At 39.8% G+C, this 18,242-nt stretch overlaps 1 long non-coding RNA gene across 1 annotated transcript in view; it reads right to left on the reverse strand.

The window, feature by feature from the left end:
* Positions 1–13,827: 13,827 nt before the first annotated feature.
* The window catches only part of LOC123332046, a 65,544-nt gene continuing 61,129 nt past the window's right edge, over positions 13,828–18,242 (reverse strand). The window contains exon 3 of the long non-coding RNA XR_006548893.1: positions 13,828–14,317. This is a non-coding gene — a long non-coding RNA (uncharacterized LOC123332046). The remainder of the gene's footprint in view (positions 14,318–18,242) is intronic.

Genomic DNA, 18,242 nt, shown 5'->3' on the forward strand with positions numbered 1-18,242 from the left:
TACACACCTATACCCATACCACGTATGTAAATTCCAAGTAGCTGCTAATTAATTAAAAATATAATTTGACTTTGAAGTATTCTTTACTGTGTTTCTTTAAGATGACATTAAACTAATCAATGATCTAAAGACACATACGAACTGAGAACGGAGGAAAGCAACCCAAAACATAATGGAGGTTAAATGAGTTTCCAGAGGATCATCCACAAAATAGGTTATGTACAGATAATGGAAAGCTGATAGTAAGTTATTAAGTTTTTCTGTTTAGAACACGTGAAAAATACAATGCCTGCCATAACTGCAGAAACTTAGGGCTGGGAACGTTTACATTTACATGTTTATTAACCAGAACTGAATTTATTACTCTGGGTGCAATGTGCCCACATCTCTCAGCTCACATATTTGAGTGGTCACGTTGCATCACACTCTACTTGAAATAAAACAAAATGCATTAAATGTTTCTTCACTTGTACTTCCCCAAAACGAATTTTTTCCCATTCTGATTTTGTGCAGTTGATTGAATGGGCCCTGGGGCTATCTTCCCTTTTTTTTCTAACAAGCATCATTATTAGCCTCTAGGGGGAGCTCTTCTACCCTACGTCCTTGCCACTCAACATGTGGTCTGGAGAAGCAGAGCATCAGTATCAACAGATAGAAATGCAGAACATCTGGACCCACCCCAGTCCAACAGAATTAGGATTTGCATTTTTAGTTAAGACCCCCAGATAATTTTCATATTAAATTTGGAAAAACACTGCTGTCTACACTCCACCATTTTCCTCTCTCTCAAGAGAAGACAGTTTAAGAGCCAAATAGCATTTGATTGGCTACTCCAATAATAGAATTTTTCAATGACAAGAGCAAAATAACTGAAGATTAACATCTCACATGATAATACTCTCTTTTTAGATGAACTTCTTTTAATGGCAGTAAGATAGCTTAGCTATGTGACAATTAGATTCTGAGTTTCAGTTAAACTCCTTCCATTATCTTATTGTGTAATTTTAGGCAGGGGCCCTTTGCGGGGTGGGACTTCCTTGTAGCTCAGATGTTAAAGACTGCCTGCAATACAGGAGAAATGGGTTTGATCCCTGGGTCAGGAAGATCACCTGGAGAAGGAAATGGCCACTCACTCCAGTATTCTTGCCTGGAGAATCCCATGGAAGAGAAGCCTGGTGGGCTACAGTCCATGGGGTCACAAAGAGTTGGACACAAGTGAGGAACTAACACTACTACTACTACTACTTTGCAGGGTTCCTGTGCCAAACAAAAAATGAAATGAAGAGATGCAGTTAATGAAGTGAATTTATGTTAAGATATAGTCTATCATAGTAAGTAAGAGCATGATCTCTGAAGAAAGACTTCTGGACTCAAAATCTTGGCTCCATCATTCATTAGCTGTGTGACGACTTTCTATGCATAATGGGGATGATACTGATGGCATCTACTTCATGGGTCTGTTATTAAGAATAAAGGAGTTGATGTATAAAATATATAGAACCATTGTCTTGCACATGATAATTACTTAAATTAAAAAAAAAAACTATTACTATTATTGGGCTTTAGGTAATCTCTATGTCCAAGAGGGCAAATACAAAACTATAAAACACTTCCAGTTGAACACTGAGTTTTCTTAAGAAAATTACGGTTTAAAGTCATATCAGAGTGCATTAATGTCAGCTGCCTATACCATAGGGCTAAGCTTTAGTTTACAATATATTTACTTCCATATAGATTGGGTTAGATTTGTTCCACCCCAAGGTCACCAACCATAGTCTAAAACCCCACGCAACCATCTTGATAGTGTACACGGAGGCTCCTAACTGCGGCATGAGGACATAGCCACTCCCATCCCTGAGAGTGTTAACATGGAGTGCAGGCCTTAGTGGCTGTGTGTTGTGTGACAAACATACCCAGGTCAGTGTTGGTATTTCCAGATTCTCCCACCCTGCCAACAATACACGGCTTCTTAAAACTAGTACATGGCAAAGGGGTAAAAGCATTTGGAAGAGAATATACATTTGCCCTGCATCCTGAGCACTTCAGAATCCAAAATTTTAAACCCTGTATTTATCCTCCAGTGAGGTGGCAGCAACTTGTTAATGAGGACGGACAACCGATCCACTGATGGTACAAAACGGGGTCCACCTGCAGTGCTGAGAATCTGTTTTCATAAAGAGTGATGCTCCACTCTTCTCAATTTATTTTCAGTTTTAACCTGATCAGCTCACTGATTTGAGTTCAATGTTAGACTATTTTGTGAATTCGCCCTCATGCCCAAATTGCTAAAAGCCACAAGAAAATATTAACAGTAGCAAAAATCTAAGCCTACACTCTGTGATTAAATTTTTTCCAGTGTTTTTCTAGCAAAAATAGTTCTCCAGTGACATAGTCGCCAACAACCTCGAGGCATAATCCAGAACTACCCACAATCCTCACGGAGTCCCCAAAGGAGGTTAACTTATTTTCCTTTGTCTGCTCCTAACTGAGCTCAGTGTGGGTTCACCACACTCAGTCATCTGTTCCCTGCTCAGTTAACTTCTCCAGCTTGTGAGTCATCATTTGTCAACTTAAATGCATCAAAGGCTCTTTAAATTCTGTTTCAGTAGAAAACCAACAGAATCACCACTGTGGTGGATTCCACGTAACCCCAGCTGCTGTTAGTGCCGTCAGAACACAGCCTTCCATCCTCAGCCCCTTTAGTATAGCTGAATTTCAGAGATACACCTCACTCAAAATCAAACTCCTTTTTTGGGGTAGCGATGGTGTTCTGGTAAATGTTTAACAATGGTGTCGCCAATAAAACAAGCAAACAAGCTCAGATTTGTAATCTTTGTTGATTGATTTTTTAATTTTCACGAAGTAAATACTCCTTCCAGTTCTGATTTCAAGCTACAGATGTGACTGACTTCACTGAATGTTGAGCTGTGAATGCATACAATCAGCTTGTGGGAGCCGGAGTGAGCAAGCTCCAGCACACTACTGCATGGTGGCCCATATCCAACAAGCGATTATGTGGGAGTAGAAAGACCTGGCTAACTCAGGACAACTCAGAAGGTACTTTCCTGGGGTTGGTTGAGGCAACTGTCAGGCCAATAGCATAATTCATCCTTTCCATCCACCCAATTATTCCTTCCTTCCACAGGGACTGGTCCCAAGGACACTCCTTAATAAGCATTATGCATCCTAAATTCTGTCTATTTCTTAGGGAACCCAACCTGTGCCAGTAATTTTTTTTTTATTTCTGTGTCTGCTGCTATAGATTCCCTTCTGTTTTAAAGAAAAAAAAAAAACTTTGTATGCTTTTATACTTTTTGTAAAACAGAGACCCAATTTAAATATTAATAAAGGACCTCCTTGATGTTCCAGTGGTTGGGAGTTCACCATACAATGCAGGAGATGACCTGGGTTCAATCCCTGGTTGGGGAACTGGAATCCCGCATGTCAGTGAGTGGCTGGGCCCCTGTGCCGCAGCTACTGAGACCATATGCCACAACTGGAGAGTTTGTGCATCGCAATGAGGATGCCGCGTGCTGCAGCTGAGACCCAGCACGGCCAACTAAATAAATACATATTAAAAATATTAATGGCAAGGCATCAGATTTGCAAAAAGATCATCAGGATTATAATTACAAATTTTTATAAGTTAATGAAAGCCTTCAGAGGACATGGCAACATTCTCTAAACTTGAGTGTCTTTTTTGAGACTCCTGAGTCACAAATAACACTTACAGGATACATTATAATGCAAAATGCTGTCTGCATTTCTGCAACTTCAGGAAAGAAGAACCAGTTTTTTTCCCTTCCCATTCTGATAAAATTTATTTCATAAACTGTTAGAAGTGATTGCTATGTCAAGGCAAAACCACTGGAAGTATATACTAACTAACATAATGGAGAAAGATATCAGGCTGGAGTAGCCCAAAACTTTTGATACAAAATAAAGGGCAGAAAAAGAATTTTTAACAAAAGATCTGTGGCACACCTAGTGTTCTGTAGCTACACTTTGATCTCATTCACAGTACTCTTTTGGACCTGGTGCCAAATCCTGCCATATCCATGTCACCTTTGAAGGCACAGATGACTCACTCCCAGGAAATATCTTGAGATTGTTTAAGGTTCTCTCTACCTAGGCTTACCCTGAGGCCCCTTGTACTTCCATGTCACTCATGAGCACACAAGTGGCATTCTGGAAACTCTGTTCAGCTGTGACCTCACAACATTAAACATATTCCTAATCTCTATATACAACCCAGAGTCACTTCTAATTTGGTGGTTTGCTTCCTTGTTTGCTAGGACCCATGAGGCATAAGTACCCCCAGACTCATGGATTCCCCTAGGTTTGTTCACAATGCCACTCATCCTCCACTCCGCTCAATCACACTGTTATAAATGGAGCTGTCTTTAGAACACCAGGACATAAAGTGGCGTAAGAAAGAAAGTTGGAGGACTAGTTGAGCTCAGACAGTGCCTGTGTTGAGACACTACAGTAAAAGAATAGGTTATCGCCATTGTAATAATAAGTTATAATAATAGTCTTAATGATGGTTGCTATTTGTAGATGACCCAGTGGGAATCTGAATACTTCCTAATTTGGCTTTTACACAATGATAAGTTTCCTAAGGGCACAATTCATATCTGATTCTGTATGATAAAACAACAGCATAAAAAATAAAACAATGGCAGTGGTGATTCGGGTCTGATTGCAGTTCAATTGTGGGGAGTGGCAGGGAGAGGAGAATCTCATAACTAAGGTGCAAAGCACTTTTTTCCTTAAGATGTAAGTACTGGAGCACAATGCCTTAAAGTGGAGTTTCCATTGGAAATGAACCATGCACATCAAGAAGTCTATAAACAAGAAATGCTGGACAGGGTGTAGAGAAAAGGGAACCTGCCTATGGTGTAGGTGGGACTATAAATTGGTACAACCATTATGGAGGTTCCTTAAAAAAAAAACAAAAATAGAACTACCATATGACCTAGCAATCCCACTCCTGGGCATATATCCAGTCAGGAAGAGCTCCTGGAGAAGGAAATGGCAACTCACTCCAGTATTCTTGCCTAGAAAATCGCTTGGACAGAGGAACCTGGTAGGCTATAGTCCATGGGGTCGCAAAGAGTCAGACATGACTGAGCAACTTCACTTTCCTTTCCTTTCCAAGGTAAGCCAGACAGAGATAGGCAAATGCCATATGATATTGCTTATATGTGGAATCTAAAAGAATGATACAAATGAATTTATTTCCAAAACAGAAATAGAGTCACAAATACAGAAAACAAACTCATGGTTACCAGGGGTGAAGGCGGGTTGAGTGATAAACTTGGAGATTGGGATTGACATACACTCACTACTATATATGAAATATATAACTAATCAAGATCGACTGTATAGCACAGGGAACCCTACTCTATACTATGTAATATATGGGGAAAGAATCTAAAAAAGAGTGGATATATGTATATGTATAACTGATTCACTTTCCTGTACACCTGAAACTAACACAACATTGTAAATCAACTATACTCCAGTAAAAATTAAACAAAAAAAGAAATGAACCATGCAAATGTTGAAGTCCTGTGTCGGTTTGAGTTCTAAAATTTTGACATGGATTAATTTTTGACTTGTTTACTAATGATGGAAAACTAAAAAAAGTACTTGCACACTATATGAACTGATAAAGAATGCAATTAATTCCATGATTATCCATTTTAAAAAAGTAAAAAGGGAGGATAATATTAGTAATAATGGCAACAGCAACCATGTGGCCGTCTGCTTTGAGTATCTGCAATGTGCTAGACAATTGACATTCGTTTATTAACGGTCAATAAAGTTATTGTTGTTTATCTATTAATAGAAACACAGTATCATAGACATGATGGCTTCAGTTTGTAACAGAAAAGTTTACAAAGAGAAAAGGAATCTGGATTACTAATGAAATACTGTCTCATTGCCCTCCCTCTGGCATTTGTCTGCAACCAGCCTGCCTTGTGGGGTGAACAGACTACGTTGAACTTGGGAGGAGCAATACAATTCCAACAGAAACTCTGCTTCCTACAAGCTCTACGATTTCACTTTGAATAAGATGCATGTCAATCCTACACAAACAAATCAGACACAGCAGGATTGTGTGTGGATAACTGAGAGACAAGAGGATATAACAATACATATGCATCCAGTTTATTTAGATCAAAACTAATAAATTGTGTTCAGCTTACAGACCTGAATATATCCATAGAAACATAAGAGCTAATAGAAGACTTCTAGGAATAATCAATATTCCTTGCTGTTAAAGGTTTTATGATCACTCTTCTAGTTATTTTGTATGTTTATTCCCTGGATGGTTTACTGCCAGTTTGTTTCTGTTCAGCCTTGACCCCATTGCTCCTGCTTATACTGTGCTGCTTTTTGAAATGTTAGCTATTATCACCAATTTTACAACCTTCTACCATTTATTTCCTTGGTACTGAAGCAATTTCTCATTTTTTTTTACCTCAGCCAATTCTGTTTCCTCACATCCAAAAAATGATTGAAGTAGCCTGGTTTGTTTTCTGTGTCTTCCTGCCATAGCCATGAGAAGGTGATCGTGACACACATACTGTGTTGAGCCATTGTGACAGTTTGGTGAGGTACAGTATGTGACTGACACTGAGGCATTTAACAAATGTTAATCTCCCCTCCCACACCCTCATTTTTCTGTTATATAAGTTATAGTTATTATTACAGTATCTGGCTCTGGCTAATCTCCTTTGGAACAAAATTCTTTAGGTGAACAATTCATTCCTGTTGAACTGGTTGCACCCATCAAACAGAACAAGACCTAAAACAAACAGCTTTGCATTTACTTAAGCAGAACAAGACCTAAAACAGCTTTGTGTTTCCATCATTTCCACAGGGCTCAAGAGCCTAGACGTCGTTTTCTTCTGCACTTTTCATTTGCGCCTCATGGCGAGCCTCTGAGGGAGGTAATAATCTAAGGAAAACTGAGGCACAAGATAGTAATGGCTTGTTAAGGTCACCCACCCAATTAGTAGAAGAGTTGGGCTATGCTGTTTTCCTGTTTCTCAACTATTCTGTCCATGAGAACTGTGATGTTTCCCAAGGAAATGCTTGCAAACAACCCTTTGCAATTAAAAATACACATAACAGATACAAAATCTCCTAACTTAGTCTATATGGGGCATGAGGATCTCTGTTCTCAGCTGGAAAGACTCCATTTTGCAAAAGACCTGCACGGCATTTAGTATAAACCTACTTTCAAACACACACACACACACACACACACACACACACACACACACCCCTTAAGAGTTCTCAGTCAGAAACAGCCAGGCAACAGCCCACTTGACCCAAGGCCAATTTCAAGAGCCAACTTTTCCCCGGCCACAGCAAGGCAGGATGGAGCAGCCATAATTATTTCTATGAGATAATCCTACCACCTCAGGTCTGCTAAGGTACAAGTGAATGCACTTAATTGCTCATCTGTGTATTTGCTTGAATGTAATCAACCACTTACTGGGAGTTGCTGTCTAACTATTAGGATATTGGCACAAGAAAAGCTAAATAAATTAGAGAGAGTTCACTTACTATAAAAGCTGCCTTTGGAAGCAAAGGCATGAACATTCCCCCATGTTCAGAGGCAGGGGGGACTGAAAGAGATTGAGGCTGGAAGTCAGGCTACAGTCATAACCAAATGCTTCCTCCTCATGGGCCCTGCCTCCTCTCTGTTAATGCAGGCAGGGCCCAGAAGTGCTGACCTCTGGAGACTGCACATGGGTCACGCCGGAGCAATGGCCAGTTGATCGAATGTACCTATTACCCCCGGAGCCAGCACCAGCCTGAAATGAGCTGTGCTTGATGAGCAAAGAGAGCCAAAGGCTGGCTTTTTATAGCACTGTATAGGATGAATAACAGCTGTTACTTCAAGCATGAATACGACAACAAGGGGAGGAGAAGGCTAGACAAGGCAGAAAAACAAACAGCATGATGTTTGGTCTCTGGAGTAATTATGTTGATATCTGGGTGTTTGTCTTTTGTCCCCAGGGTCTCCCGCATTGGGCTTGACCATGTTCCACCCCAGGGTTGGAGCTCTGAGAAAAGTGGCAAGCCCACGGGCTGCTGCAGAAAAGATTCCATGTGCTCCATGAAAACAGGATAAAAGGATAACTGAGCCTTCTCTCCCCCAAAGAGACCTTTCTGAGCAAAGACTAGAGGGAGATGTCCCCTCAGGTAACAGCCACATTTAAAAGAAAGATTACCTGTGAAATGATGGGTCCTCGAAGATTAAAGGACCCACAGCTGAGGTTTTCTTCTTAGATCTTAAGTGACTCTTTGATGTTTTGAAGGTTCTATCAAATGCCACCTTCCTTCACCTATTGTCCCAGCCTCTGGTGCCTCTCTATTTATTGTACCCAATCCACTGCTCTGGAACTTCAGGTACAGTTTTGTGGGCTCTTTGCTTGTTTGCCTGCATGCACATTTGCATTTAGAATGAAATCAGTATTTAAGAGTGAAGTCCGAAAGAGAAAAACAAATATTGTATATTAACACATACTTGTGGATTCTAGAAAAATGATACCAGTGAACCTATTCACAGGGCAGAAATAGAGACATAGACATAAGGAACAGACTTGTGGACACAGGGGGAAGGGAGAGAGTGGGGTGGATTGGGAGAGTAGCATTGACATATATACGCTATCATGTGTAACGAGTTAGTTCATGGGAAGCTTCTGTATGGCACAGGGAGCTCAGCTCAGTGTTCCGTGATGACTTACAGGGATAGGATGGCAGCATGGGAGGGAGGCAATATATGTATACATAAGATTGATTCACGATGTTGTACAGCAGAAACTAACACAACATTGTAAAGCAATTATATTCCAATAAAAAATGAAAATTAAAAAAGTAGAATGATATCAGTATTTAAAACAGTATCATTTGTATGCATTATAACACATAGGAAGAATTCATCTGTTGCTATAGGAAGTGCTGTTCCTCTTGGCTTTTGTAATAGATTGCATTCTTTCCAGTGTGACCTTCAAAGATCACGTGCTCACATCCTCTTCTCTCCAATCCAATCATGTGTTGTTTCCTGATCTGTTTTAGCCCAGAAATGCACCTCTATGTTCCTTGCTATTTTCTACCCTCAAGCAGAACTACCTACAATTTATGGGGCCCAGTGAAAAATGAAAGTGTGGGAGATTCTGTTTACAAAGCAGAGGAAAAAATGCCATGAAAGGCAATAAAATATAAAGTCATTCCTTTCTTCTGTGGTCTCTTACTCTCTCTAAATGTGGCACAGTGTGTTTAATTAGCTATTTAATGTTATTCAAAGTTAAGCAAAATTAAAAATTTTAATCATTAGCATACACTTTACCGTTCATCGTTATATGGTGCAATGCCACTTTTAAATGCAAATAGAGGAGCACTTAACTTGTTTACAGGATCACAGAAATTATACAATTCACTTTCATAGCTTATACAAGCTTTTACCACAAGAGAGGAAATGCTGCACACAACCAACCCAGCTGATTTTGCTTCATTTCTTGATAAAAGCACATTTACCGATCTCGTCTACCTTCAGCTTACTGATGAGTAAGGAAGACCTAAAAAAATAAAGGAGCTGGAACCAGGAGTCCTCCTATCTTTCCCTTTCCTTTTATGTCATCATCTCAGTGACAGTGGTTGGCTAGTACAGGAAAGTAAATGAAAAAAAAAAGTTTATGATAAGGTTTTCTGCTTCCACGTGGTTCCTAGAACATTCTTAGCTTCTTTCTGTGTGTTAGAAGTAAGTTTCATTAAAAGAAGACAGCAAAATACATGTCCAGTGTGACCTAATTTTGGTAAAGAGTAGCTATGGATAGGGGCTTCCCTGGTGGCTCCGTGGTAAAGAGTCTGCCTACAAATGCAGAAGATGAGGGTTCAATCCTTGGGCCGGGAAGATCCCCTAGAGAAGGAAATGACAACCCACTCAAGTATTCTTGCCTGGGAAATCACATGGACAGAGGAGCCTGGCAGACCACAGTCCATGGGGTTGCAAAAGAGTCAGACACGACTGAGCGACTAAACAATAACAGACTTGGATATAAGTAGATATAGATGGAACCTATTCTGGAAAGATATGCACTAAAAGGTTAATAGTGATAATCTCAGTTATAGAAATAAAATGCCTTTGTTTTCTTATTTTTGCTTATCTGTATTCTCTAAGTTTCTACAGTGCATATACACTGCTTCTGTAATGATGAATATTATTCTTTTGTTGTTGTTTAGTATTATTTTTAAATAAAATAATTCTGGAAGGTATGTTCTAAGGGAAGGAGGATATATGAAACTGTTTAATAAGATTTCTTTGCATGGTGGTATTTTTCCAGATCTCAGTGCAATAACCCTTTATCCTTTTCTCTTATTTGATACTCCTTGGGTCCCCAGCCCCTGCAGATAGCCCAGTAGATACTGGGATCCATCTCTATTTTGACATAAATTTCTCTTGTTCAGCCTGTCTTGTCTCCCAGCCAGCTCTTAGAATTGTGACTCTGGTTCTGCAAGCACTTAGTCCTTCAGCTTAACTGTCCTTGGGGCTTTGGGCTTTCCCTCTGTCGGCACTGGTGCTGCCTGTTCAGGATGGCATTGGCCTTGATAATGTCTTTTTTTGTTTCTCCAGCAGTCCCAGCTCAAGGCCTGGAGGGAAGTGTCTTTGCAAAGACACACACACACACACACACACACACACACACACACACACACGATTCAATTATCTGTGGCAGAATAGGCAAATGCATAGAGACAGAAAGTAGATTAGTGGCTGCCAGGGGCTGGGAGAGTAGCTTCTCATGTGTGTGGGTTTTCTTTGGTGTTAATGAAAAATTTTAAATTAAATTGTGGTCATGACTGCACAACTTTGAATATACCAACAGCCACCAAATTGTACACTTTAAATGGGTGAATGGTATGTTATAAGAAATACATATCAATAAATTTGTAAACAAATATCTGTGGCACTAATTTTTTAAGATGAATCAACTTTCCCTGAAGAATACACACTGAGGTTTGTCTAACGGTCCTTATGCACTCTTCTGTTTCTAAAATTATTAATATTAGCTTAAAGGAAGTATCGCTTTTCAGAGAATTCAAGGATCTTCCCAAAGGAAATAGATATTTGTAGGTATATTTAGTGTTGCATTGTGGAAAGAACAAGGACAAGAAGTAAGCGACTCTAAGTTCCTCTACTGACCCTACTACTCACAATTTGTGTGAGTTTTACCAAGTCATTGCACCCCTTGGGCCTTGCTTTTCTATCTGTAAAATGGGTGGATCAGATGACATGACTGCCAATGTTGCTTTCAACTTTAAAGTTCAGTGATTCTATACACCTGGCCAGGTATTTGACTATTTTTGGAAATTAGATTAACCTACTAGGACATCACTACTAAGTTCTTTCTAAATAAAATCTTTTTGAAAAGTTTAGACCTTATTGTCAAGTCTTGAAAAACCTCACATATCTCAGTTAGAGCTTAAAACATGATTAGTCACAAATGTGTGTGGGAAATAGTAAGATAAGTGTGTGTATGTGTGTATGTGTGTGTGTGTGTGTATTCTTGCTTTTAATTATGAAATGTCTGGCATCTCTCCAGAAAGCATCTATCTGCTTTCACCTAATGGAAAGGATTTTAAAAACCAAGCTGTGTTTCTCCTGCCTCCCCTCCAAAAGACAGGAGGCAGCAGCCAGCTCAGCAGGGCTAACCTCAGCTGGCCGGTCCAGTAGTTTGTGATCACGGGCAATGGAAAGCCAAGGCGGCAGAAGCCGCAGGAGATGTCAGTTCTGACACATGGGCCCCCATGGTGTCCAGTGCCTGTACTGGCTGACGCAGCCATGCAGGTGCCCCTGATTATGAAGGCAGAAGCTGAACTCTCAGAAGCAGTTTGTGTTTTCAAGCCCCCTCTGAGGACCCTGAGGTAGTGCGGCCAGGATGAGGCTGGAGATGGAAATTGTGGATGGAACAAGGGGTAAAGGAGCAGCCCTTTTCAGCATTTCTGCTGGATAGCTTAGTATTTTGAATGGTTCCGACACTTCCAAAATAAGATTCCCATGTTTTCCTTGCCAGAGCTCTTAAACATTTTAAGCAAAAGTGCATTTGATTCTGAGATTGAGTTCATCATGTTCAAAGGATTAAGTAATGGAGCACTGCCAAAGAATGGAAAGGAATCCTAAAACCAGCCAAACCAAAATTCTACGCCTTTCTTTTTCATCTCCCCATCTCCCATCCTTTCCAGTTTTGATTAAAGCTATTTGTAAATAAAACAAAAGAAAACAGATCTGACCTACTCAAACTGTCTTTTGACAATATACAAAGTGTATTTTGCCCCTCAAGTGGTCTTTGGTACTCTGCTTGGTCTGCGACTTTCTAACATATTCCATTAAATTCTTGGTATTATTCCTTTTCCCTCCTCTAACAAGCTCTCTCTTGGTGAAAATAATTCCTGATGACAGCAGCTCTGGTAGCATGTTGGCGAGCCTGCTGAATTCAATTTCTAGGCCTTCTAGAGCAAGGCACAAAACATTCAGGGATACAGAGTTACAGGTATGAAAATTTAAACCTTTGATAGCTTTAAAATATGGAATCAAGATAATTACTATATTAAAACAGACAGAGAAAGACAAATATCACATGATACCACTTACATGTGGAATCTTAAAAAATGATGCAAATGAATTTATTTACAAAACAGAAACAGACTCACAGACAGAGAATAAATTTAGTGTTAGCAGAGGGGAAGGGAAAAGGGGGGAATAAATTGGTAGACTGGGATTGATACATACACACTACTATATTTAAAATAGATAACCAACAAAGACCTAATGTACAGCACAGGGAACTCTGCTTAATATTTTATAATAACCTAAATGGGAAAATAATTTGAAAAAGAATATACACATATTTATGTATAACCAAATCACTTTCCTGTCCACCTGAAACTAATGCAACATTGTAAATCAACTATAGTCCAATATAAAATAAAAATTTAAAAAGATAATAACTATATTGATACTCAAAGGTCAACTTATACAATGGTCCAAATTTATTGCAATTACTTTGCTTGATTCCTCAAAAAGGGGGAAGAATTATTTCAAAGTTCATTGAATCATCATCACTTTTGGTCAAATGGATACTTAGACTTTTGACTTTGCTTCTCTGCGTCTATTACCAGTTGCACAGAAATGTAATTTGGTTTACAACAATCTCATAGAGACATGTTAGTGGGTAGGAAGAATTGGAAGGCAGACCACCAGGTCAAGAAGTTAGTAATGTCTTAAAGAAAAAATATCCAAATTACTCCTTTAGCGAATTAGCTGTACTTTTGAAGACACTGGTGGTCATTGTATGCAGAGAACTACTCTTAGTAGTTCCATGAAAAGATTTAATAAAGATAAAAAGCACCATTTGGAATACAATGTGTTATTGTTCACAAATAATGCCAACCCCTACCTATAGGACAATTACATATTCCTACACACTGAACTCGGGCATGGCTGTGTGAGTTACTTTGGCCAGTAAAATATCATAAGTGACTTGTATCTCTTACGGAAAGAAACTTTAAAAGCCAGAACATGGTTCTCTAGGTTTTTTTTTCCTTCCCTCTGGAATTACATAAGCAAGTATCTGGAAGCCTCCTTCAACCTGGATCAGTGAGAAAAGATAAGCAAAGTCTTATCTCCGCCCCCCCACCTCCACTGCTGACCTCCACTGCAACAGACATGAAATATGAGTGATAAATAAACATCATTCCTTTAAGTTGTTGCTCTTTTAAAGTTGTTTATTACTGAGCCCTAACCTTATTTGGCATGACTGATACATCAAGCCTGCCTTTAAGACTTCTAACTAATGTAGTATGGAGGACAAATACACATACTAATGCTTGCATAAATAATACATACAAAAATGCTTAAAGGTACAAATTCAAATCTTACGGTCCAGGGACGCAGATCAAATTATGAAAGAATCAGGAAGGGAACATGCACATAGCGCAAAATTTCTAGATGACCTGGAACCTGATGCAGCTACTTCAGGAAATCCTAGACGTGAATCTTGAACAAAGTTCTGAAGATGAAGAGGTAATTGATTCGTGGGAGAGGCTGCTTCAAGGAGGTGACAGTTTGTAGGAATGATAGCAATAATTTCAAGAACTTCTTCACCAGGTTGCTGTGTTCCCATTCCTTCTTCCCTGGGAACTTCAGATCTACGGATTCTTTCTGTTCTCTCTCACTAGTGGCCATGTCAGGTCAAATCACATACCTTCATTAAATTTAATCCAGATTGCTGTCCTATAAAAAAGTAAATCTTCCTGAAAACTTAAAGAAAGGTGTTTATCCAATTAACAAAATTGTGCATCCCTTGGCCTACCCCAAAACATAGAGTAAAACAACTGAAGACGATTTTCATCAGCAAAGGAAAGAAGCAATCCTGCTCATCTGCTACCATCAGGCTTACTGTGGGGGCTAGCTTTGGCACCTTAATGCTGGAAGTTTCTCTCCCTATCTTGCTCTATCATATTTCCTCATCTATGTTACAGAAACTTTCATTTCAGTCTATTATTTCCTTCAGCCCTAATTTATTTTCTCACTTTTAAATTCACCATTAAAATGAAAAGCAAAGGCATGCATATTTGCCAGACAGTTTCTCTGAGGTTCTTAGAGCCCTAATTATGATATGAAAACATGATTTCCAACTTTGCAGATGATGCTAAATTGAGAGAGAATAAAAACAAATGAGGAATAATTAGGTAGTGCAGTCAGATATAAAAGGATGTACAGCATTTACATTTCTGGACTAATAGATGGCAAATGCAGGGCTATACAGATAAATGGAAGATAATTAGCACCCCCCCAAGTAGTATCAGAAATGGGGATCTCTACTAAATCAGAAGCTGCTGACAAAAAGTGGTGTGAGTGAGAAGAAACACAGCGGGATGTGGGAGTCAGAGAGGGTGACTCCAGCCTGGCAATGATTGCATCATGGAAAAACTCCAGCGATCTGGCTTATTCTCCAGCTACCCTTGTAGTCTGCAGCCCTCCCTCCCTCCATCACAGAGAGGCATTCTGCTGTTAACAATGTGCTTCTTTAGAGCCTTACATAGAGCCTGGCTCTCTGCAGTCTTTGCATGGCAGGCAAGCTCTGTAAGAAGCAGCATAACTTCAGAGGAAGAGCATTTTCTTTAGTCAAGAAATTTTACCTGGCAGTCCATATACAGCACACAATTTCTAGTAGTTGTTAAAGAATTCTTCTGGTGGATTAAAATGGAAATCCCATTCTGACTGCCTTGGCGATGCAAAAGAAAACACATGCACATTATCTGCTTAATTCTTGTTGCAGGAGTCACTTTCCTCCAATGGTCAGTCTCTCATGCTCTCTGAGTGGGCTCTTGGCTCGAGTTTCTATTCCTAGACCTACAATGAAATCCAACTCATCATCATCTCCCTTTCCACTTGCAACTACTCTAGCTTTGGTTTTCTAATGACAACTAAACAACACTGGCTGACATTCTAGAACAATAACAATAATCGATCATTAAAGAACCATGGCATGCATTTCCAAAGACAAGGGCTGGCCAGTCACTGAGAATTCCTCCTTCCTCACTGCTCTTGACCCTTTTATGGTGTAAGTTATCATTTACCAAACATTCATGGATCTCTTTCATTTTTAGCTTTGTAATATATGATGTGATCACTCACCTAGAGCCAGACATCCTGGAATGCGAAGTCAAGTGGGCCTTAGGAAGCATCACTACGAACAAAGCTACTGGAGATGATGGAATTCCAGTTGAGCTATTTCAAATCCTGGAAGATGATGCTGTGAAAGTGCTGCACTCAATATGCCAGCAAAATTGGAAAACTCAGCAGTGGCTACAGGACTGGAAAAGGTCAGTTTTCATTCCAATCCCAAAGAAAGGCAATGCCAAAGAATGTTCAGACTACCACAGAATTGCACTTGTCTCACATGCTAGCAAAGTAATGCTCAAAATTCTCCAAGCCAGGCTTCAACAATATGTGAACTGTGAACTTCCAGATGTTCAAGCTGATTTTAGAAAAGGCAGAGGAACCAGAGATCAAATTGCCAACATCCGCTGGATCATGGAAAAAGCAAGAGAGTTCCAGAAAAACATCTATTTCTGCTTTATTGACTATGCCAAAGCCTTTGACTGTGTGGATCATCATAAACTGTGGAAAATTCTGAAAGAGATGGGAATACCAGACCACTTGACCTGCCTCTTGAGAAACCTATATGCAGATCGGGAAGCAACAGTTAGAACTGGACATGGAACAACAGACTGGTTCCAAATAGGAAAAGGAGTACGTCAAGGCTGTATACTGTCACCCTGCTTATTTAACTTATATGCAGAGTACATCACGCGAAATGCTGGGCTGGATGAAGCACAAGCTGGAATCAAGATTGCTGGGAGAAATATCAGTCACCTCAGATATGCTGATGACACCACCCTTATGGCATAAGGTGAAGAAGAACTAAAGAACCTCTTGATGAAAGTGAAAGAGGAGAGTGAAAAAGATGGCTTAAAAGTCAACATTCAGAAAATGAAGATCATGGCATCTGGTCCCACCACTTCATGGCAAATAGATGGGGAAACAATGTAAACAGTGACAGACTTTATTTTGGGGGGCTCCAAAATCACTGCAGATGGTGATTGCAGCCATGAAATTAAAAGACATTTGCTCCTTGGAAGAAAAGCTATGACCAACCTAGACAGCATATTAAAAAGCAGAGACACTACTTTGCCAACAAAGATATGTCTAGTCAAAGCTATGGTTTTTCCAGTAGTCATGTATGGATTTGAGAGTGGGACTATAAAAAAAGCTGAATGCTAAAGAATTGATGCTTTTGAACTGTGGTGTTGGAGAAGACTCTTGAGAATCCCTTGGACTGCAAGGAGATCAAACCAGTCAATCTTAAAGGAAATCAGTCCTGAATATTCATTGGAAGGACTGATGCTGAAGCTGAAAATCCAATACTTTGGCCACCTGATGCGAAGAAATGACTCATTGGAAAAGACCCTGATGCTGGGAAAGACTGTAGGTGGGAGAAGGGGACGACAGAATATGAGGTGGTTGGGTGGCATCACTGACTCAATGTACATGAGTTTGAGTGAACTCCGGGAGCTGGTGATGGATAGGGAAGCCTGGCATGCTGCAGTCTATGGGGTAACAAAGAGTCGGACATGACTGAGTGACTGAATTGACTGACTGATTATATCATGACCTGTTCCACTCCTTCTCTCTTGTGCTTTTCTTCCCACTCACCTTCTGGTCCTCAGTGGACCTTCATAAAAATACAGCCCTTCACCCATAGCCTTTTTATATACTCTATCTCATAGACACTATCCATTCTCTTATTTCCAGCTATCACACCGCTACACTATACTTTGAGTTTCAATTCTAATTCTCTGTGATCCATGAATCCTTTTTGTTTTTTCCCCCAAAGTGATTTCTTGTTGCATTAAACTTCTCTGATCCTCAAGCTATACTTCATAGCCATTTTTATACCTAAAATGTAAAACACATCATTACAATAGAATGAAATCTTGGAGATACGATAATGAACAGACTGGTCCTCCTTTCCTTCTGTTAATTTAATATCTAAATAGGTCCCTGTTCCAGGAGCACAGCTGTTTCTCAGAGCTTATCTCCTATTGCACCATCTAAAAGTCTTTAATGGGCAAAGAATTAAGCTCTCCCAATCTCTTTCTACTCTCCTCCCATTGGTTTCTATATGCCACATAAAAGAGTGACTCACTTGGAGTATCTCAATGCTTATCTACCCCAGCCCCTCATCAGGGTTAGGTTAACTTTTTTTCTCAGTGTAGTAATTTATTTTCATATTTTGGCACCTCCTCATTAGATCAACTGTCTAGCTTTATTCCTTTAGGATGGGTGTCTACTACAACCCACTGAAGGGGCCCAGCCTCTTCTCATCCCGTCCCCTCTATGTCCAGCTAACTCTGAAGCTTCTTGACATTTTCTGCCTACTCCTTTCTAACACCACTGCTGGTCTCCTCGCCATCAGCACCACTACTGCTCCTATTCTCTTCCGGAGATGATAAAACATCTAGTCTACTCACTTTTTTCAGAAGAGCAGACAACACATAAACATATATACATCTCGTCGCCATCAATTTCACCAGCACTCCAACCCAAACCAACAGTTCTGAGACATACACCAGAGTACTGTCACCTCTAT

This window comes from Bubalus bubalis, chromosome X (genome assembly GCF_019923935.1).
Source record: "Bubalus bubalis isolate 160015118507 breed Murrah chromosome X, NDDB_SH_1, whole genome shotgun sequence".
Lineage (NCBI taxonomy): Eukaryota > Metazoa > Chordata > Mammalia > Artiodactyla > Bovidae > Bubalus > Bubalus bubalis.